Source organism: Schistocerca serialis, chromosome 6, assembly GCF_023864345.2.
Source record: "Schistocerca serialis cubense isolate TAMUIC-IGC-003099 chromosome 6, iqSchSeri2.2, whole genome shotgun sequence".
Lineage (NCBI taxonomy): Eukaryota > Metazoa > Arthropoda > Insecta > Orthoptera > Acrididae > Schistocerca > Schistocerca serialis.
The window spans coordinates 698,764,519-698,788,955 of record NC_064643.1 but is presented as its reverse complement, the minus strand read 5'-3'; the positions used below and the strand labels follow the sequence as shown (position 1 = coordinate 698,788,955).

General features: G+C 43.2%; 1 protein-coding gene across 1 annotated transcript in view; it reads left to right on the top strand.

The window, feature by feature from the left end:
• The window catches only part of LOC126485037 (lachesin-like), an 897,349-nt gene that overhangs the window by 598,958 nt on the left and 273,954 nt on the right, over positions 1-24,437 (top strand). The gene's annotated exons all lie outside the window — the stretch shown is intronic.

Genomic DNA, 24,437 nt, shown 5'->3' with positions numbered 1-24,437 from the left:
TTCGCCAACGTGGTAATCAGAGACATGGCACAACTTCCGAATTATTTAAGTGTGGAGAAGGAAATTGGTCGTGCCCTTTCAAAGGAATCATCCTACATTAGCCTCACCAATTTAGGAAAATCATAGAAGAACTAAATCTGGATAACCAGACGCAGATTTGAAATGTCGTCCTCCTGAATGTGAATCCATTGTGCTAACTATTGCAATAATAAGCACCTACATACAAGTCAGTTTCTTTTCAAATTACTTTCCAGTTGTCAGTTTAGTCGCGATTAGTACCTTTTGAAGGAAAAAGAGATGGAGAAACTTACGTTTACATTGGCTGCCATTCAAAACTGCAGGCAAATGAGGCCCCATGTGTTGATTTTTGATCAGCAACGCAAATCACTACTACATTTGAAAGATAAACAGTCTCACTGCTCTTTCATTTTGGCTTATGCAGGTGCAGAAGAATACTGAAAAGAAGCCTCCGCATTTCTCGATTTTACTAGTATATACAGGGTGATACAGCTGCCCCTACCACTGGGTTTTATGCAACCCAAATCACATTCAAAGACCACGCACAAGAATTTCATATTCTCTCGCTCGCTATGTGAAAACTACTAGTCCTAACGTAAAAATGGACAGGCCCATCTTGTAGAAAATTTAATGTAGTTAAATTAAGGATTGAGATGCTTTTTCGCTGGAGGCCATATTATTAAAAAGGCCATATTATTAAAAGAAATGGACACAAGTGACCTTCAGCCATATTTTTTTATCAACTCGAGAACCATTGCCTTCAGAGAAAACGTATCCCAGTACAAAAATTAACTAAACAAAATTACCAGCAAAAATAGTTCTGTTCATTTTTTCTGTATAACTGATAGTTCAAGGGTAATGAATGGGAGAATGTGAAAATAGTGCACATGATGTTTAAAGCCGTTTTGGGCTGCATAAAACCCGGTTTTAGAGGCAACTGGTGATTCAGCTGCCCAACTGGGTTTTATATATACAGTTCTATCTGTGAGACCACTTGAATTTCCGCGCGTAACGGCCTGATTGACTAACTAGAGTGCTAATTAACTCAGTAATGGCGCAATCAATTCAATGTTTTTCTTAACAGTAGTTTCTACATCATCTACATGGATACTCTGTAAATCACATTTCAGTGCCTGGCAGAGGGTTCATTGAACCACCTTCACAATTCTCTGTTATTCCAATCTCGAATAGCGAGCGGGAACAATGAATACCTATATCTTTCCGTACGAGCTCTGGTTTCTCTTATTTTATCTTGCTGATCGTTCCTCCCTATGTAATTGGGTGTCAACAAAATATTATCGCATTCGGAGGAGAAAGTTCGTGATTGGAATTTCGTGAGACTATTCCGTCGCAACGAAAAACGCCTTTCTTTTGATGATGTCCATCCGAAATCCTGTATCACTTCTATGATACTCTCACCCATATTTCGCAATAATACAAAACGTGCTGCCTTTCTTTGAATTTTTTCGATGTACTCAGTCAATCCGATCTGGTAAGGATCCCACACCGCGCAACAGTATTCTAAAAGTGGACGGACAAGCGTAGTATAGGCAGTCTCCTTAGCAGGTCTGTTACATTTTCGAAGTGTCCTGCCAATAAAACGCAGTCTTTGGTTAGACTTCCCCACAACATTTTCTGCGTGTTCCTTCAAATTTAAATTGTTCAAAATGGTTCAAATGGCTCTGAGCACTACGGGGCTTAACAGCTATGGTCATCAGTCCCCTAGAACTTAGAACTACTTAAACTTAACCAACCTAAGGACATCACACACATCCATGCCCGAGGCAGGATTCGAACCTGGGACCGTAGCAGTCGCGCGGTTCCGGACTGCACGCCTAGAACCGCGAGACCACCGCGGCCGGCTTTAATTTGTTCGTAATTGTAATACCTAGGTATTTAGTTGAATTTACGGCTTTTAGAGTAGACTGATTATCGTGTAACCGAAGTTTCTCAGCACAACCTACCCAGCAACGTCCTTGCAAGCATTTCAGACTCTCTCTGACTACCCTATATACATGTTTGTTTTCCTTCTTTCCTCTGTGTGTACATCACATGTGCGTTATGTATATAAAGAGACTAGTTTTTGATCTGAAGACGATGTGTGAGCCTTCTGGGAACAAGGAAATAAAAATTTTCAGGAATAGATTGTGTGCGAAGCAGACTATGTTCATCATTACATTTGACAGGCTATAAATACACTTCTGCCGTTGATGAGTTGAAACTGACGGTCGTCGTTGTGAATACTTGTTATGAGCTTTACTTCCTCCTGGAATATTTTAGTTGATGACGACAATAAGGAACTAAACATTATCTTCCAACCATTACATCCTCCTCTAAAAGCACTGAGTTTCGGTTTCCCTACCTTATATATGATTTTACTCCTAAAGTTTCTCACACATGCAGCTTTTGTTAGCAAGTAGTAAATACTTATTTTTTAAAGACTCGTGACATCATTATCATTCAAATTCACTTTTTGGCAATCAATGTCGCTGCTGGTGACGCAGCATCGACGAATCAAGTTTATGTAAAATCGTGTTTCTATTCAGCCATTTATTGTGTCATTCCTTTCATCAGTAATCTTCATGTTACCATCTAGGTTTTTTTTTCATGCATTATCATACTGTCCTCGACTATGCACTGAACTGACACTGTAGACTTCGGCCACTAAATAGTATGATGGAAATGTGTTAGTGCTAATTGTTTCATCAACAACATGAGTACTGACATTACTTGAGGCACACTTTCGATTTACTTGAGTTTTGTCGTTGACGTACAAAGCATTTTTTTAAGAAAATTAAAAAAGAAATGACGGTAACCGGACATAAAATGGCCTGTCGTTTCAACATTTTTGTGATTCCTGTCGTTCCTTAGTTGTTTCTACATAATAATAAGAGTAAGTAATATTATTATTGTTATTATTTCTGTCATTAGTATTATTAATGTATACAGATGTATTAATGTATTATTCTATTACTGTTAAGTAAAAATATGTTTTTGGAGCGCATGTTTCGATGATTAGGTCAGAGCTTGGTTCGCCTTACGATTTTTGGGATGATTTCTTACCGCAGATGTGTCGCATTGAAATTGTACCTGTTTGTCCTACGTACACCCGGGTTTACGAATATCGGCGTCTGTGTGGTTATTTTGAATGAAGACTTAATTTTTACTGCTATTCTCTCTCAATCTCCTCCCACCTCTATCTCTCTCTCTCTCTCTCTCTCTCTCTCTCTCTCTCTCTCTCTCTCTCTCTCTCTCTTTCCAAAAGAGTCCGTTGGTTGTGTTTGTTTGCTGTTTAAAGTGTTGCCAAAAGTAGTTTTGCCTTTTTCCATTGCTTTTCATTTGCGTTCTGGTGTGTGTGTATGAAGTCTGATGTGTGTTCGTTTGTTATTCAGAGCGCGTGTGGTTTGGCTTGCTGTGAGAAAAAAGGGAATTTGAATGCACAGGAACACATATTTTTAATATCTCCAATGCCTGAGGAGGAGGAGGTGGAGACGAATGTTTAACGCTCCGTCGACAACTACATCATTAGAGAAGGAGCTTAAGCTCGGATATGGGAAGGGTGGGAAAGGGAATTTGCCGTGCCCTTTGAAGGGAACCATCCCGGCATTTGCCTAAAGCGATTGTAGGAAAACTAACCGAAATGTAGATCAGGATGGCCGAAACGTGGATTTCAACCGTTGTCCTCCCAAATGCCAGTCCAGTAATAACGTCAATGTCAGTGCTTGGGAGATAGTATAAACTGACTTTTAATCTGGGAGTGTTCTGCGTCTTGGTTTGTTATTGTTTTAGTAATTAACATGATGAGTGAGTTGTTACTTACATTAATTTTGTAATTTATTACTTCCTTGTTCACTGGAAGGGCTCACTGTACGTACAAGCTTTATTTTGATGTTAGAAGCTTTCTGTTGCGATTGGTCATTCTAATAATTTTCATTTCCTGTGTCATGTTGGAAGTACGTATCCATGTTTTAAACATTACACACCAAGGTTTATAATTTACATAAAAAACAGCTACCAGCCACATTTATGGTTTAAAAAGGTTTATTCTCTTCAGACCATGACCGGTTTCGGATTTTTCTTTACAAATCCATATTCAGATGGCAGATTACAAGCATTCTTGGTAGGACCTAGTTTTGTTTGTGTTATTCGTTTGCTGCACTAGGAAAGAAAAGAAATATTTTTGTTGTCATATCGGTAATGGTATTACTACGAAAGATTTACTTCTTTTACAAAATCTAATTGCTTATGAGATGGTTTTTATAAACATTAGTAAACTTGCAGGATTAGTGTACTTACGATCTGTGTAGTTCTGTCTGACGAAATATTTGTGCGTTTATGTTTTCGATCGCCAGCTTAATACACTTTTCAGTATGCACTATGTAAGTGCTATTCCAGTCAATGGACGTCACTTTAAACCTCATCATCTTAATTACACACACAGCGCACACGAATAACGTTTACAAAACGTGGCCCAGCTTCACATTACAAACGAAAACAATATTTGCAAAGAGCTCATGGTCTCGGGGTATTGTCTTTGACTCGTAACCAAACCGCCCTGAGTCCTGGGTTCGAACATCGCCACTGCTTAAATTTACCGGCACGGTAGCTCACCGTGTTCGGTCAGAGTGCTGGCTGCTCTCTATGATAAAAGACCGGAATTAAGTATTTAACGATGAACATCATTCGGTGTAATTTGATGTTCAGTCAGTTAAAATGACATATAAATTATAAAAAAAAATAGGAAAGAGTGAGCAGTACGGCTGAGTCCCATACTGGGGCTCGGGTTCGATTCCCGGCACTGCCAGGAATTTTTATTTGGTGGGAGGACTGGAACGGGATGCGTGTAACCTTGTGAGACCAACTGATCATCAATTCTACCAGTTAATACCGGTTCCATGGTCAAGAAACGCGACTGGGAGAGCTGTGTGCTGGATACATGCGCATCAATATTGCATGCAGTAACGCAGTTGGTAGACTACATGAATGTTATGTCATACGAACTCGTAGTTTCTCTTCTTTCGGTTAGGTATTTACCAGGTATAGAATTCGAAGACAGTTTCCCAACGCCTGCAACATGGCACTATCACAAAAAGCTCGGCAAGAAATTTTTATTAACAGCTCAACAAGTATGAAATGATAAATCAATACGTGACAAAGGTATTAAAAGATTAAGCAGACGGATAGTTGCAAGGTCGGGTAGCAAATCAGAATTGACCGAGCAGGATTTGATGACTACACGAAAATATTTATTTTACTGCATTTGGGTACCTGACAGACCGTTGTACCAGGAGTAGTTATCAGAACGAATTGCAAATTTAATTCACTGTTTCAAGAAATTGGAACAGAGATGACTTTATGCTGAATGCTTCCTTCTAACATTGAGGAGGGAATGGTTTGGAATTCACCAACACCATTTGGATAAATTCTTGATGCTCATTCGTCGAGGCGTACGTCAACTGTTTGTATACTACCCGTCGCACTTGTGAGCCAGTGAAACTTGTGATAGTGTCTCGGGCTTGTTGGAACGGGGCATTACATCTTCTGCCGAATCATCTCCATCGGTGGAATTTTTATTTCATGTGCCTGACGTAATACTCGAATAACTGGAAAAGTGGAAAGCCCTGAAAAGGGTCTTCACTTAGTTCTCTTGCCCTTCTCAGCATTAATTCCTTGCAGTAAAAATTGCCGGTTCCTACGGCATGTTTCAGAAAGGGTGTTTCATCACTTGCTTCAGCAGTCCCTACCTGGTATTGAATTTCAAGAAAAGTTTGAGGTGTGGAAGTAGACTGGATATCCAGGGAGCAGTTGGCGTGACATCGTACCAGTGGACGTCAGTGATAGTGAAGATGACGAACCAGATGAAGAAAATCGTGAAAATGAAATTTCTGCTTCAGTGACAGGAGAGAAGCTAATTGACGCTATATTGTATACTTTTGCCAATTATAGACTTTAGTGCTGTTGAAATTGCTTAGTTACTTAAGTCACAAATGCAGAAGGCTGTTAATGTGAAACAAAGGGAGGCATCACAATCTGTGACGCTTTCGAATGAAGTATGCACTTGGGTTTAAGAAACCAAAGGATCCACAGATCGTTCCAGTAGTACTGAGCAGCAAGAAGAACTCCGGTAAGCAGGGGAAGATATGATTGGATTTGAAGAGGAGGGATTTGATGAGGACCTACTACGTAAGGACGCTAAGGATGAAGATGATGATAGCAATAGTTCACAGCCAGTCAAGAAAAGGAAGTGTCCAAATGCTGATACTGAAACAGTTGAAAGCAAAACAAAAAACGTAAATTGTCTGAGGAAAATTCAGAGCACCTAGGCGATTTGCAGAAAATTAGTGGTGACCTAAAAAAATCAAAGAAAGATGTCCACAACTTGAACAAACGAAGGAAGTCTTCACAATTGTTAAGAAAGTTGAAATGGACGAAACGGTGGTCGATCTGGGCCAGTTGGCCCGTCTGTGAGTGACCAGAATGCACTACTTATTACTTTACAAACGTCTATTAAGGGTGACCTCAGATGTTCCCTAAATAAGGGTAAACAAATAATTTATTTGCAGAGCTGGACCACAAGTCCAAGATAATAACGATAATACGTATCACCTGCTACCTTGTTTTGGTTAGAGCTGTCTGACCCTGAAATTTTTCCTGTGAAACCTTACGTCGTGCGTTCTGAGATATCTCGAAAAAGGAGACGGAGCTTTCGGAGGGAAAGCAGGCATCCACTACGAAGAAGGCCCGAAGACGAAAGATTTTTCCAGGGCTGGTGGATCAGCGGTGGGGGAAGTGGGGGCGAATGGGGGAGGGATCGGGGCTGAGGCGCGCTGACAGGTGATTTGCTAACGGCGCCCCGCCTGTCACGTACTTCACCCTCTCGACTCCGCGATCGATCGATCCGTCGGTCGGTCGCAAGTCGCAGTCGACTTCAGTAGGGCCACCTTTATCACATTCAGTTCTGGAGCCGCAGAAACTTCAGGCGACTGAAATGTGATTGGATCATTCATTGAAGTGGTAAAGTCTGCGAAATATGCGCGGAAATACAATGTAATAAGAAGGGATTTAGAACGGGAATTGCCCACTATGTCTCATGTACAAGTCGATCGTTTGCTCAATCTTTACTTTCTCTGCTCCGTTCGGTCCATTTGCGACGTCGCGTGTGGTTCACTTAAGAAAACGAACAGTAGTGCTATGTTTTATCCAGTCATTTTGGCATCGTGAAGCTTAGATAAGAGAAGACATAATGAAGAGCAGCTGACTTCCCACGGTTTCATTTAGAAGGCATTAGCGCATCACGTAGTTATCTACTGGGTCTTTTCCTGCAAGAACTGTGCTCTACGACAAGGAGAGATTTACTGATTCAACTTTAAATAGAGCCAATCAACATGTTACTTGTTCTCATACGTATCTCACAAAATGACCATGTCGCTGAAGTAAGAAAAATTTGAGTCCTGTTGCAGCTTTACCAAGAGTTGTTCCTCCTGTACCATACTGTCAAACGAAGTAATAGAGGGGGAAAGTGAATGCTGAGCACACAATGCTCTCTCTGCCTTGGTTTACAGGCGAAGATGTAGCATACGGGACAGTGAGGTGAGCCATACACTTTTCGAATCCATGACAATCGTTATAATGCACCGATCACATTGAGTATGTCCCCTACATTGTTTCCCAGTTCGAACACAGAAACGGAACTGATCCACATACAGAACAAAAACAACACGTCTGGAGGACAGTTGAAGCTCTTCACCTTTCCTTGCATCTCAGGTAAGAAACGGTGATGTGATGGACTGGAAATCATCTGCAGAAATGTAGAAATTTCGATATTCGTGAGGAGCAAGTGCTCACCATAACTGGATAGAGAATGTTGAGTCTTCTACCGCAGGAAGCGAGGGAGAGGATGTTGATGTAGGTGGCCGGTATTCTCTGTCTACAACGTAAATGCACAGGCTGATTACTATGGGTCTTTATTTACATGACCTGGATAAGTAACTTTAATAGGGTCCGTGTGTTGTGGTACAAGCTCATTCATAATAGTTCTCTTGCAGAAAATATCGGCAATCTTGCTATAATCTGATACTATGTACAAATGGTTCAAATGGCTCTGAACACTATGGGAATTAACTGCTGTGTCATCAGTCCCCTATAACTTAGAACTACTTAAACCTAACTAACCTACGGACATCACACACATCCATGCCCGAGGCAGGATTCGAACCTGTGACCGTAGCGGTCGCAGGGTTCTAGACTGTAGCGGCTAGTACCGCTCGGCCACCCCAGCTGGCCGATGCTATGTACATCCTGTGATGTGTGTCAGATAGACGCCAACTGGAGTGTGAGCTCAGAGGTGGCGGCCTAAGTACTTGCGGTCAAGAAGGCGTTGGCAGTATGTTGCTTGCAAGTCTGTCTCTGGTCTCTCTTGCGATAGGCATACTTGATCGAGCGCCCACTATAGATCTTCGTGCTACGTCTTTGCCGACCAGTGTGCTGCCTTCAACCTACACCAGCCTTCCGAAGAATAAATTAACACCATATAGGAAAGAGTCAAGAGTTTAGTCCCCTCCTTTGTATCTTACCACCTTCCTGCAGAGTGATTCCGTGATGATGTTACAGACTTGGGTGATGGACAAGGTTTAACGTATCAAGTAGAGGTAAGGAACCCTGCTCCACAAACTACTGAGTTGAATGCGAAAGTTGTTGTGATACCTTGACAGTGGAAAGCATGCACTGTTACTATTTTTGTGGAAACTGTGGGGTAAGCAACTTTCAAAGATGGTAGTATGGACTGAAACACGAAATAAAAGTTTATTAAGTATAGACTCTAAAACCCATAGCTTAAGAGCTGTGAGCACTCGTTCAGTAGAAATGTGTGCCGCAGTAGCGAAAATGAACAAGTGTTCACAGCTCTTAAGATATGCATTTTACAGCCCATGTTTCCTGGACTTTCTTTCTTTCTTGTTTAGGCCCGTACTACCACCTCTGATAGTTGCCTTCCCTACAATACCACCAACATTTGTGCCTGTCAGAAATATCAGAACGCCTTTTGCATGTAATTTTCGAATCGGTCGCTTCTGAACCAAGATCCGTTACCTCAAATTGATACATTTATGGTTCTCCATCATCCGTGAAAGTTTGTAGCATCACCACGGTATCACCATGCATTTGTGTGAACGTTATACATAAAGTTTCACAAATTTAGGAGATTGTAAAGGACGAAACTGTTAACTATTCAATATAAGAATCCTACAGTCGGAAGCATGAAATAAAGTTCCAACAGCCACCACTGCACTTTTGAAATTCCATGCTCTACCCGTATGAGAGGCTACCAGGAAAGATTCTCAGTGATCATTTGGGATGTAATACTTAGAGATCACACTAGACCAAACAGATCGTTTGAATGGTGCGTGGCATCTAAACCTTCTGGACAATGCCTTCCCAAGCTTCTCGAGGGCGTCCTCTTGGTAACGCAATACTTTGTGCAGCGCACTTTGATCGTTGGGCCAGGGTATCTTACACAGGCAACATCAGGCACAGACTAATTGGAAGGGGACGCCCAGTCCGTTGTTCTGTGCCTTCCGATGACCTCACCCCTCTCGAGTTTTTTCGCTGGGATTCTGTAAAGCCCTTTGTGTGCTCAACGACAGTAGGAATAGTACCTAAGCTTATTAAATGTACGAAGACTGTTCAATGAAGAATGACCATATATTTTTTTAACAACACACCTTTACTCTTCCTCATTATTTTGATGGTCACTCTCAAAGTAGTCTCCCATGAATGCGATGCACGGGAGGATGAGAGATGCACTTCACATTGATTTTTAGAAGATATTCAGCAAAAATTTTGGCAAAATGCGGCCGGGCATTATCGTGGACTAGCATCCTGCCCGGTCCATGGAAATGTGGTCTTTTGCACCTGATATTTACTTGCAATGTTTTGCAGACATCCCTGTAGTATTGTCCAATTACTCATGTGTGTGCTGGTACAACATGCTGATAAACCATACCATGAGTATCAAAGAACGAGACGACCATAACTGTCCTAGAAGAAGCAACCACTTTTGCTCTTTTGGGGGTTGGTGACGGAGGAGATTTCCACACTGAGCTTTGCTGTTTGCTCTCAGGATCAAAATAATGTAGCCAAGTTTCATCAGCAGTGATTACATTTGAAAGAAACTCCGGCTCTTCCTATAACATCAACGTCAACTGCATGCATACCTGCACGCGAATGTCCCTTTGTTCGGGAACCCACTGCGCATAAATACGTGTCATCTGTGATTTTTCTGTCACCAATGTGTGCGTTGCACCCAGTGAAATGTTCATTATTTCAGAAAGTGATCTTAAGGCAATTCGTCGATCCTCTGTTACAATGACAGCAGCAGTGTTGATGTTTTCTTCAGTAAGAACAGTAACTGGAGAACCGGTTCCACTTTTCTTTGAAATTGATTGTCTCCCTCTTTAAATATTTTAAACCACCTTCGAGCTGTGTTGTAGGGAAGAACAGATTCTCCACAGACCTCCTGAGACATTGTACAGGCCTCAGCTGAAGGTTTGTTGAGACGAAAGCAGAATTTCAAAGCCACATATTGTTCCTCGTGTGATACCTCCACTGCAGCGGTAGGCGATACTGAACATGTCTGACCATGCCTGCCTCTCAGAGGCGGGAACCAGGGCTCCCAACAATGAAACCACTACGGCGTGTTTCTTGCACATTAAGCTAACACAAAATCATAAGATTAAATTTTAGAGCGAGAAATTGTGACCATAAAAAAATTATGATCACTCTATATTGAACAGCCCTCGTATCAAATGGTTCAAATGTCTCTGAGCACTACGGGACCTAACTTCTGAGGTCATCAGCCCCCTAGAACTTAGAACTACTTAAACCTAACTAACCTAAGGACATCACACACATCCATGCCCGAGGCAGGATTCGATCCTGCGACCGTAGCGGTCACACGGTTCCAGACTGTAGCGCCTAGAACCGCTCGGACACCCCGGCCGGCGCCCTCGTATCTTTACAGTATTTGATACCATGAGAGGTGAGCATAAAATCTCGCAGAAAACTAGAGAAAACATGATTCGTCATTGCACATTACGTAACGAAGTTTATGGTCGTTACATTAATTATTTACCGTGTATTAGTGAAGCCACAGAATCGGTTTATAGTATTTATAACCTAATGTCAATAAATGCTTTCGAAACTATAGTATTTTGGCGTAGAAAGTGCATAGTACTGTAGAAACTTTATTTCTTATTTCCAGCTAAGTGTTTCTTATATCAAAAAGTTCAAAATTTAATTCTCGATCTGTCAGATTTTTCAAACGTTATTCAGTTACATCGCATATAACACATTTTAGCTTATAACATTTAAATGTTGAATAATATACTGCGCCTATAACGTTTCGTCTTCACAATTATTTGCAAATTTACATTATATTGCGCTAACCACATGGTAAGTAAAATGAAAAAATAAAAACACCTACAGCCGTCTTTATGGTTTTCTTTTATTGTTACCAGTTTCGAACCTTCATTACGTCATCTTCAGGCTGTTTTGATGCGGTACAGGTTGATACGGTCCCCATGCATAACCCATCAGTTGCCAGCATTACTGGCTTCGCAGATAATGTGTCAGCACTCCAACCATCAACTGTCAGTGCTGACACATTATCTGCGAATCCAGTAATGCTGGCAAGTGATGGGTTATACATGGGGATCGTTTCAACCTGTATCGAAACAAAACAGCCTTAAGATGACGCATTGAAGCGTCGAAACTGGTAACAATAAAATAAAATCATAAGAATGGCTGTAGGTGTTTCTATTTTTTGTCACGATAGTAAACGGCCGTCGTCCCAGAGACCTTCTGCTAAAAGGATGGACATACAAAAACATGATAAGTATTCCGTAAAGTCGCATTCTGGCCAATCATTTTTAATAAATCATTATGTGCTCTAGGTGGCCACTTAATCATCAACATTCTATTGTACCACTACATTATAAATCGGCTATTGAGCCGCATGCAGTGTTTCCCAACAACACTTACCAATCTGCTGCAGAAGTGCATAACATTATGAGTGGTGGAAGTCCATAGCTCTACGTAGCCCTGCGGTGAGAATTCTCATCGCTCCGCATCCCTGACGACGTACCTGGTGACAGACTGCACGCGGAATTTGAGAAAACGCGTCCAGCGTCTAGGATGCGTTTCTCCTTCAAACGACTGCCATCAGCGGCTCTCGGCGGAAGTCGGGGGCCGGCTTACTTTGCCGGAGCCCTCTCCTCCGGAGGACGATAAACTTTTTATGAGACTTTTACAGACAGTTGGGCCATTTCGTAAAGCCACAGTCAAAGGAGAACACTGGCTGGCGGGCCAAGGGCCGAGAGATTTGTATAAGTTATGTAAAAGCGGGCCCTCGAGGGTCCGGCGCGCCGCTGCACCGCCCAATTTAGCTCCGGAGAAATTCAAAACAGCGTTACTGCCGGTGTTTGAGGCCGAGGGAGCCCGCAGCAAAATGAGACTTGCGACAAACAAATGCAGTACAGACTCTAACTTTTCAACAAACTTCACAAGTAGAAGTTTACCGTTATATTCGAGTAGCGAACTACTTCAGTGCAAAGCTCAGAATGTGGATATGGTAAATTTCATGGCTCTGGGATATAATAATAGTAATCAGTATGCTATCGGTCAAGCTGATCGCTCTTTTACCTTTTTTAATTATGCTGCTCGTGTTACCTTGTTATTTTATTGTCTCTGCCCTGTTTCAATACGTACTTCATAGGCTGTCTGATATTATTAATAAACTGGCGCGATGTTTTGCAATGCTTTTTTTTATTCGATGTATCGTGAGCTGCGAGGAGTCCTCTGGAGGATGTGTTCTTCCGGGAGGTACTAGCCTTTACCGCATTCCGATGGCTAAGTCAACAAAGGTTGCAGGTTACCTACTCCAATGTTTACTCATTTTTTTATGCTGTTGAAACAGCAACCAGCCACAAATTTATTTTCAGTTCCATTATTCAAAGTGTACCGTTACCGAATTCGAATCGTTATGATTCAGCTTCAGACGGTTTTCATGCTTTCATTACAACGTTATTTTTTACAGATTAACTGTCGTAAAATATAAATAATACATAATTATAAGCACGCCACATAGATGGTTGCGTTACAGATTTTCATTGGATGTGACTGACGTGAAATTTCGGTTTGAAGTGTTTGTTTTCATTACATTCGTCCAACAGATGTGAATACATTCCTACTGCATTCTTATCGTTGCACCATCAACATCCGTCTACAAATAACAGCCACGGTCTCCCACCATATCATCATATGATAAAATTGCATTACACATTTTTGTCGTAGTTATGTAATTTCTCAGCTCCTTAAACTTGATACATTACTGTTACCGAAGCTACTGTCATACATTCTCAGCATCGCATATGGTGGTTCACCCATTTTCTTAATAATAATCTTAAATTACAAATTTCCTTTCCCCTCTCTGATAGACTCAGTTATAGTACTCCAACAAATTATAACACTTTTTATTCACAGAATTTTTTTTTTACGTAATCTTACGTTTGTTTCATAGTTGTACCTGTACAGGGTGTTACAAAAAGGTACGGCCAAACTTTCAGGAAACATTCCTCACATACAAAGAGAGAAAATATGTTATGTGGACATGTGTCCGGAAACGCTTACTTTCCATGTTAGAGCTAATTTTATTACTTCTCTTCGAATCACATTAATCATGGAATAGATACACACAGCAACAGAACGTACCAGCGTGACTTCAAACACTTTGTTACAGGAAATGTTCAAAATGTCCTCCGTTAGCGAGGATACATGCATCCACCCTTCGTCGCATGGAATCCCTGATGCGCTGATGCAGCCCTGGAGAATGGCGTATTGTATCACAGCCGTCCACAATACGAGCACGAACAGTCTCTACATTTGGTACCGGGGTTGCGTAGACAAGAGCTTTCAAATGCCCCCATAAATGAAAGTCAAGAGGGTTGAGGTCAGGCGAGGGTGGAGGCCATGGAATTGGCCCGCCTCTATCAATCCATCGGTCACCGAATCTGTTGTTGAGAAGCGTACGAACACTTCCACTGAAATGTGCAGGAGCTCCATCGTGCCTGGACCACAAGTTGTGTCCTACTTGTAACGGCACACGTTTTAGCAGCACAGGTAGGGTATCCCGTATGAAATCATCATAACGTGCTCCATTGAGTGTAGGTGGAAGAACATGGGGCCCAATCAAGACATCACCAACAATGCCTGCCCAAACGTTCACAGAAAATCTGTGTTGATGATGTGATTGCACAATTGCTTGCGGATTCTCGTCAGCCCACACATGTTGATTGTGAAAATTTACAGTTTAATCACGTTGGAATGAAACCTCATCCGTAAAGAGAACATTTGCCCTGAAATGAGGATTGACACATTGTTGGATGAACCATTCGCAGAAGTGTACCCGTGGAGGCCAATCCGCTGCTGATAGTGCCTGCACACGCTGTATATGGTACGAAAACAACTGGTTCTCCCGTAGCATTCTCCATACAGTGACGTGGTCAGCCTTACCTTCTACAGCAGCAACTTCTCTGACGCTGACATTAGGGTTATCGTCAACTGCACGAAGAATTGCCTCGTGCATTGCAGGTGTCCTCGTCGTTCTAGGTCTTCCCCAGTCGCGAGTCATAGGCTGGAATGTTCCGTGCTCCCTAAGACGCCGATCAATTGCTTCGAACGTCTTCCTGTCGCGACACCTTCGTTCTGGAAATCGTCTCGATACAAACGTACCGCGCCACGGCTATTGCCCCGTGCTAATCCATACATCGAATGGGCATCTGCCAACTCCGCATTTGTAAACATTGAACTGACTGCAAAACCACGTTCGTGATGAACGAACCTGTTGATGCTACGTACTGATGTGCTTGATGCTAGTACTGTAGAGCAATGAGTCGCATGTCAACACAAGCACAGAAGTCAACATTACCTTCCTTCAATTGGGCCAACTGGCGGTGAATCGAGGAAGTACAGTACATATTGACGAAACTATAATGAGCTCTAACATGGAAATTAAACGTTTCCGGACACATGTCCACATAACATCTTTCCTTCATTTGTGTGTGAGCAATGTTTCCAGAAAGTTTGGCCGTACGTTTTTGTAACACAATGTATTACTCTAACAAATTATAACACTTATTTCCAGAATTTTTTTTTATGTAATCCCATGTTTGTTTCATAGTTGTACACATATACACTACTGCCCATTAAAATTGCTACGCCACGAAGATGACGTGCTACAGACGAGAAATAAAGCGACAGGAAGAAGATGCTGTGATATGCAAATGATTAGCTTTACAGAGCATTCACACAAGGTTGGCGCCGGTGGCGACACCTACAACGTCCTGACATGAGGAAAGTTTCCAACCCACTTCTCATACACAAACAGCAGTCGACCGGCGGGTGAAACGTTGTTGTGATGCCTCGTGTAAGGAGGATAAATGCGTACCATCACGTTTCCGACTTTGATAAAGGTCGGATTGTAGCCTATCGTGATTGCGGTTTATCGTATCGCGACATTGCTGCTCGCGTTGGTCGAGAACCAATGACTGTTAACAGAATATGGAATCGGTGGGTTCAGGAGGGTAATACGGAACGCCGTGCCGGATCCCAACGGCCTCGTATCACTAGCAGTCGAAATGACAGGCATCGTATCCGCATGGCTGTGAAGGATCGAGCAGCCACATATCGATCCCTGAGTCAACAGATGGGACGTTTGCAAGACAACAACCATCTCCACGAACAGTTCAACGACGTTTGCAGCAGCATGGACTATCAGCTCGGAGACCATGGCTGCGGTTACCCTTGACGCTGCATCACAGACAGGAGCGCCTGCGATGGTGTACTCAACGACGAACCTTGGTGCACGGATGGCAAAAACGACATTTTTTCGGATGAATCCAGGTTCTGTTTACAGTATCGTGATGGTCGCATCCGTGTTTGGCGACATCGTGGTGAACGCACATTGGAAGCGTGTATTCGTCATCGCCATACTGGCGTATCACCCGGCGTGATGGTATGGGGTGCCACTGGTTACACGTCTCGGTCACCTCTTGTTCACATTGACGGCACTTTGAACAGTGGACCTTACATTTCACATATGTTACGACCCATGGCTCTACCCTCCATTCGATCACTGCGAAACCCTACATTTCAGCAGGATAATGCACGTCCGCATGTTGCAGGTCCTGTACGGGCCTTTTTGGATAGAGAAAATGTTCGACTGCTGTCCTGGCCAGCATATTCTCGAGATCTCTCACCAACTGAAAACGTCTGGTCAATGGTGGCCGAGCAACTGGCTCGTCTCAATACGCCAGTCACTACTCTTGACGAACTGTGGTATCGTGTTGAAGCTGTATGGGCAGCTGTACCTGTACACACCATCCAAGCTCTGTCTTACTCATTGCCCAAGCGTATCAAGGTCGTTATTACGGCCAGAGGTGGTTGTTCTGGGTACTGATTTCTCAGGATCTATGCACCCAAATTGAGTGAAAATGTAATCACATTCAGTTGTAGTATAATATATTTCTCCAATGAATACCCGTTTATCATCTGCATTTCTTCTTGGTGTAGCAATTTTAATGGCCGGTAGTGTATATATTCGTAAGATACACGGTCCTGTTTCAGTAATGTGACTGCCAACTATGTGCGACGTCAACATGTAATAACCACTCGTAGACGACAGGTGGCAACACCGGCTTTGGAGGGTACATAAAAAGTGCCAAGCGGACGTGGAAAGCAGTGACGTCTTTGTCGTTATGCGAAAATGGAGTGATTTATCTGACGTTCAAAAGGGCGTGATCATTGGCTTTCCGTCCAAGGATGGAAGCATTACCGCGACGGGTAAGTTTGTTAACTGTTCGCGTGTCGCCGTTATTAAAGTCTGGCAGGCAACTATTGTACATCCCGGACCATAGATGACGAGGGTGAACGATAGTGGGAGAATAGACGTCCATTTGTCAACAACTGATAGCCTAGATGAGCCAAGGGACTACCAACAGTGTGGCCTCAACGACCGAGCAGCGAGCGTTGCTCGTATAAAAAAAATGGCTCTGAGCAGTATGGGACTCAACTGCTGAGGTCGTTAGTCCCCTAGAACTTAGAACTAGTTAAACCTAACTAACCTAAGGACATCACAAACATCCATGCCCGAGGCAGGATTCGAACCTGCGACCGTAGCGGTCTTGCGGTTCCAGACTGCAGCGCCTTTAACCGCACGGCCACTTCGGCCGGCTGCTCGTATAAGCCCTCGCAGCAGGCGTCTGGTTCACGCACCCATCCTGATTGCTGTTCACCGGCGTCGAAGGCTGGAACAGCACGTCAGTACCACAACTGGACGTCCACTGCATGGCAACTGGTGGCATTCTCAGATGAATCACATTTTATGCTCAATTAGACAGATGGCAGATTGGCCACTGCGACGTCAAGCGTCTAGAGGAAATGGAAGAGGTTGCGTTGTGGTCTGAGGAATGTTTTCGTGTTATTCCCAGGGTGATCTCGTCATTCTGGAAGGCACGATTTATCAATACAAGTATTCACCTACCCTTGGCGATCATGTGCAGTTTGTTGCACGAGAATAAGCTTACCTCACTCCCGTTGCCACCAAAATCCTCGGATTTAAACCTAATCGATAATCTGTGTGATCGCATAAGTTGGTCTGTTCGCGCCACGAATCCTCAGCAGATAAACCCAGCACTGCTGGCCACAGCACTGGATCCTGAATGCCTGCTCATCACTTTTGGTACCTACGAGAATCTGAGTGGCTCTGTTCCTACACATCTCGCAGCGATCCGCGGTACGGAAAGCGGCTATTCATGCTTTGTATAGGTGGTTACATTAATGTGACTGGACAGTGTATGAGTACCGTGGTGGTACCCGACAACTTAACATCCCATGCATGTTTCTCGCGACGCTTCCGCATCCTGGTTTACTACGAACAGCAAAGCCGCTCAAATTACGAGTGCACTGCGCTCTAGACTGGGCTGCACCGTTCGACCATGCCAGCCTAGCTTTGTTTTCATATTATGTCGAGACCACTTTGGTTTAATCATAGTAGTGTAATGTAAGGCCTCTTTTGTTTTTATCAGCTCTCTTTCAACATACTTTGAAGCTTGTGTTTTCTGTGCAGGATCTAAAGTTACTCTGTTTACAGCGTACCACATGGGTGCAGGTAAAGTGGATGAACAAATTAATATTGGACACCTGTGGTCCATCAAGCCTGGTAACCGTCCCAAATTGGCCAGCAAAAGCCACCTAAGATTCATAGGAAGAATTCTAAGAAAATGTGACTCATCGACGAAACAAGTAGCTTACAAAACGCTTGTTCGTCCGATTCTTGAGTATTGCTCATCAGTATGGGACCCTTACCAGGTTGGATTAATAGAATAGATAGACAGTATCCAGCGAAAAGCAGCGCGATTCGTCATGGGGACATTTAGTCAGCGCGAGAGCGTTACGGAGATGCTGAACAAGCTCCAGTGGCGGACACTTCAAGAAAGGCGTTACGCAATACGGAGAGGTTTATTATCGAAATTACGAGAGAGCACATTCCGGGAAGAGATGGGCAACATATTACTACCGCCCACATATATCTCGCGTAATGATCACAACGAAAAGATCCGAGAAATTAGAGCAAATACGGAGACTTACAAGCAGTCGTTCTTCCCACGCACAATTCGTGAATGGAACAGGGAAGGGGGGATCAGATAGTGGTACAATAAGTACCCTCCGCCACACACCGTAAGGTGGCTCGCGGAGTATAGATGTAGATGTAGATGTAGATGTAAGAAAAGCGCCTGCGCATTGCAGGCGATTTCGGTTAAAATCGTCCTAGAACATTAAAACTCCCCGGTCCTTGAACTTACAAAATGTAAATTTGAAGTATTGTGAAATTCGACAGTATAAAATTAGTAATTATATTGTGTAATTTTTCTGGCCTTCCTATTGTGAATTTACTGTGCTTGTAATGAGTTTTCTTTCAGCACCCTTAGAGGAAAGCTTAAATTAATAATTTTGACGAAATAGGCCACTAAGAGAAAATCAGGGAATTGAGAATCTCGCGCTCTGCAAATGCGCTGTAGCTCAGTTGGCGGTTGTAGGCCAATTTGAAGCTGTGTCCCAGCTTGATAGCCGGCCGCTGTGGCCAAGTGGTTCTAGGCGCTTGAGTCTGAAACCGCACGACGCTACGGTCGCAGGTTCGAATCTTGCCTCGGGTATGGATGTGTGTGATGTCCTTAGGTTAGTTAGGTATAAGTAGCTCTACGTTATAGGGGACTGATGACCTCAGAAGTTAAGTCCTATAATTCCCAGAGCCATTTGAACCATTTTGAACAGGCTTCATAGACGACAATTGTCCTATACCAAATTGTTCGTTTCGACTCCCCCTACACCACTGTGGATCGTCGCAGTTGGTTATCGTTTGTACAGGGTGGCCAGAAACGGTCTGAAAAGGTTGGAAGTTTCTCGCAGGGTAGGTTGTGCTGAGAAGTGATTATTAAGATAAAAAATCAATAAATTGCTCCATTTCTGAGTTAATTAGCACTCAAGTAGGCCCGTCAGGCCATGGCTCTCGCATACTCAAACGGCCCACCAGATACAATTAGTGTCAGTTGTTCTCAAAATCGTGGATGATTGCGCACGGAACTGTTCTGCCTTTAGCTTAGTTTCGGTCCATAATGTGCCCAGTTTTCGTATCCCTCTGCTGTTCAGTTTTAGGAAACAAAACTAAGAACACATTTGGTGACAGCGCCCATGGTGGGTCGCTTGAACCTACACGCCCAACGGGCTGATTGGCTGACTTCAGTACTAGTTAACTAGAAAAAGGGGCAAGGTGTCGAGTTTTTTTTTTAAGAATTATTTCTCAGCGCGACTTACCCTGGAACGCCCTTACAAGCTTTTGAGACAGATTCTGTCCACCCTGAAAATGAACTTAGTACTTTTTCATAATTTTGTAATTTATTTTTTACGAGATGTAATTTGACACTTTTCCTGACAGTTGTGCAGACGATCATTATAGACCAAAATAGATTCTGTGATGAGTATGTCTTTATAATCGGGTTCGATTCCCGGCCGGGTTTGGATTTTACTCTGCCCTGTGACTCGATGTTTGTGTTGTCCTCATCATTTCATCATTCGTGAAAGTGACGAGATTGGACTGTGTAAAGATTGGGACTTTGTACGGACGCTGATGACCGCGCAGTTGAGCGCCCCACAAGACAAACATCATCATCATCATCATCGTCATAATCATTGACTAGAATTAAAGAACGAATACCTACATCAGACAGTTGATTGTTTTTATTGATTTTAATGTAAACTATCACAGTAAAGAGTATAGTTTATTCAGGAGACAGAAGCTGCTTTCCATCATACACAGCCCAATGGAATTGAAAAGTTCTTAGTGCGTTAGTTACGTAATTGATTTCCGTAAATATTGCGAGAAATCGCTCGATATAAAAGAAATATGTGGACGTAAAATTTTGTTAATTCATCAGATAGAGAACTTGTATGAAACTATGAGGACCTATAGTAAACTCAGGATTGCCTCTTCCAATCAGATTTCAGGAGGTTCAATATGCCTTTACCGTTTCATTTAAATTATAAAAACAAAATTAAATAAGGACACATTTCGGGCTTTTGTCAGATACCACGAAAAAAAGGAAGAATAGGCTTCAGCTGTTCTCGAACACTTTTAAAGTTCGTATAAAAGGGAACTTCTTTGTTTGTGATCAACTCTGCAGTTCTCATCGAACGCTTTAGGATAGCAAAAGCAATTTACAGTGTTCTAGAAGTATCTGACTTCATCTTCATACGTAACGTTCCGTGTGACGTCATTGTGGCACGTGGTGCATGCTTTAGTAGATAGCAGTCGCCGGAACCTAACGTGCCCTACATGGTTTCCATGGACTTCCTGCATCGAATAAAGAGAATCCTCAGGTAGATTCCATAAGGGGGAAAACAGCAAACCTCCAGATTATACTTGTCCAGTTTTGTTCTACGCTTCGTTTCAAACAGTCCCGACGATAAACCGTAATCCTCCTTTTCTTCCTCGTACGTGAAATGATTACCAACCCGGAAACCTTAGTTAGCAACTGCTCAGCAGCAAAGCCACTGTCATCTAAAAGCACAAACAAGCAAACAAGCTGTTACATCTTCATTCATTTATTCCATCGAGGTCATTGTCTATGTTACTTGGTCAAATTCTGTCACTGGCTCAGTTACTTCCAAAGCACACCTCAACTTCGTAGAACCTCCAGAAATGTTTTTAACACACGCTCTTGTGCATTAAAAACCCACTGTATTCCCTCTCACTAAAGATGGGCATTACTGACACCAGGGGATCATCCACTACCCCCAACACTCTCCCCCCCCCCACCACACACACACACACACACACAAACACACACACACACACACACACACACAGTTATATGTAGTGTGCCTATTTCCCCTTTCCAACGCACATTATTTTGGTCTTCTTATTTCATCTCTATTGAGTTTAATTCCTTTCTTGTCCAATAAGGCGCCTCTGAAAATTAATGCTCGGTTACCTACTCTCTTATCTATCACATAGTAAAATCCTCATTAAAGTTATCCTATGAAAGTTAGCCTAAAATTTTTGGTAATTTTTGGTAAGTTCCTATGGGCCCAAACTACTGAGGTCATCGGTCACTAGGCTTACACACTACTTAACCTAACTTAAATTAACTTATGCTAAGGACAACACACACACACACACACACTCATGCCCGAAGGAAGACTCATACCTCCAATGGCCGTAGCCGCGCGAACCGTGGCAAGATGCCTACATCAGGTTCGTCTACACTGATCTCTGCAGATTATTGCCTTACATTAAGTGACATACCGGTAGTAGTTCATCAGTCATCAACATAAGACACCTATGTTCCATCATAAACAATGGTATTATCTGCTTAACGGTATTTTGTATAAATTTATCCTTTTCCAATGCCATTTACTGGTTGCACAGGGTGGGCGGTTCGGAAGGCGGTGGGCGTTATGAAATGAATAGGACAAAATTTAGACAAAGGCCATTTATTGGCGAAAGTATGTTACAAAGGGGTCACATGGGCCTAGGGAGGTGAGGGTGAGACAGAGTGTAGAGTTTGGTGAAATATAGTTTGCGAAGCTAACGAAAGTTGGGGTCTGCCAATCGGGCCAGTCCGAGCGGTATGCTGGGTGCGAAAACTAAGTCCCCAGCAGCGCAACACTGGGAGAAGCGGTAGATGTTCACTTCTACAGGGCGCGCTTTCAAGAGAGCGAGAAGACAAGAGAGAGCAGGCCCAGTGATGGGCGGCCGGGTATATTCGACGCACCACGCGTCTTCCTCCGCCCTGATTGTTCGGGACTGAGAAACCTGCGGGGGCGGCAATGGAACTAAGTGACACCTGGGGCGGCGTTACCCCGTAAGCACATGGGGGAGGCGCGTGATCAAGATGCCCTTCCTCGGTGCTGATTTCCTGTTACTAGACCGTCGGACGAAAGAATTTACAGGCAGCTAACACTGCCGGCCGTGGCTTGGGCGTAATGGAATAATGAAGTTACCGTTTGAAAGCTCATAAAATAAAGTAAAATCCCCTGTTGTCTGGCTCATCCTTTACAATGGTGTTAAAATGTCTACTTACCGATCAGAATTGGTAGCAGTTGACCATGCTACTTATGTGGGAAGAAAAAGTCAGTAAAGAAAGCCGGCCGGTGTGGCCGTGCGGTTCTAGGCGCGTCAGTCTGGACCCGCGAGACCGCTACGGTCGCAGGTTCGAATCCTGCCTCGGGCATGGATGTGTAAGATGTCCTTAGGTTAGTTAGGTTTAATTAGTTCTAAGTTCTAGGCGACTGATGACCTCAGACGTTCAGTCGCATAGTGCTCAGAGCCATTTGAATCAGTAAAGAAAAGTATTTAATTTACACATACAGAAAGTTTCGTAAAGGGTTTTAACCAAATTGTAACAACCTGTAGAATGATTATATTGCTGAAATTTATACTTTAGACGTTTCGATCTGTATTCTTTAGACCAAAAGTCGAACGTTGTACAACGCCATTCTGAAATTGGCGCAGTAGTCGGAAAATGTTATATTACTTTCATTGCAAATGAAAACCAGCGTTATCTTTGTACTCTTCCAGCCATGGCGCCACGTAAGGGTAGATCCCTAAGTCTCATTCTGTCACTGCTAAGTATTAATTAATAACATCAATTAATCACACAAAAATTTAAGCAATTGATTCCAAGAAAGTTACACACTCAGTGATCACAACACAAGGAACAACATGAAAATCCATCATCTTTGTGCTGCTTTAATGTACTGTAAGTGGCCGTCCGGAGTGGCCGAGCGGTTCTAGGTGCTACAGTCTGGAAGCACGCAGCCACTACGGTCGCAGGTTCGAATCCTGCCTCGGGCATGGATGTGTGTGATGTCCTTAGTTAGGTTCAAGTAGTTCTCAGTTCTAGGGGACTGATGACCTCAGAAGTTAAGTCCCATTGTGCTCAGAGACATTTGAACCATTTTTTACTGTAAGTAACCCTTTAACCATTGGAATAATGACCTATTTAAGACTCATTCGAATGAAAGGTAGTCTAGTGTTAACAGACATTACAGATGCCCAGCAGTCGACAAACACATTAATGAGGTTTCTAAATGCCTACAGATAACCTCCTCCGCTGTTCTAGGAACTGTTCCGGCCAGTGTGGCCGAGCGGTTCTAGGCGCTTCAGTCTGAAACCACGCGATCGCTACGGTCGCAGGTTCGAATCCTGCCTAGGGCATGGATGTGTGTGATGTCCTTAGGTTAGTTAGGTTTAAGTAGTTCTAAGTTCTAGGGGACTGATGACCTCAGATGTTAAGTCCCATAGTGCTCAGAGCCATTTGAACCATCTAGGAACTGTCGCAGTGCGGTAGGAGTCTTTCTGCGTCGTCTTTCACAGCGCCAAGCAGCACTCGGTCGTCGGTGGGCATTCACCACATTTCATGGCCTACTTTAGGAGAGCACACGCGTGGTAATGGCAAGGCGATTAATACGGGCTCTCAGACGTGTCATCCAACACTTCATATTGGAGAAAATTCAGAGCCCTGTGTGACGTTGTCTGTGTACCGGCTTTGCCTTGTCGTGTGACAAAATCACTGCTTGTTGCACTTTTCATGTACACTTGTTCTTAAAGATTCTGTTGACGATCCAACATACTGCCGGAACAGCGTTTGGCGTTGACCGTAGCCCCTTGGGACATCATCTTCAGCAGGACCAACGTGACATGACCCAGCTACGTCGGACGAGAGTGCCTCTTTGGCTTCTGTGACGAAAGATGTTTTCTTCCCTGATCCTTCATTTTCTTTACTGCTTGCAGACTGTAATACCGCGTT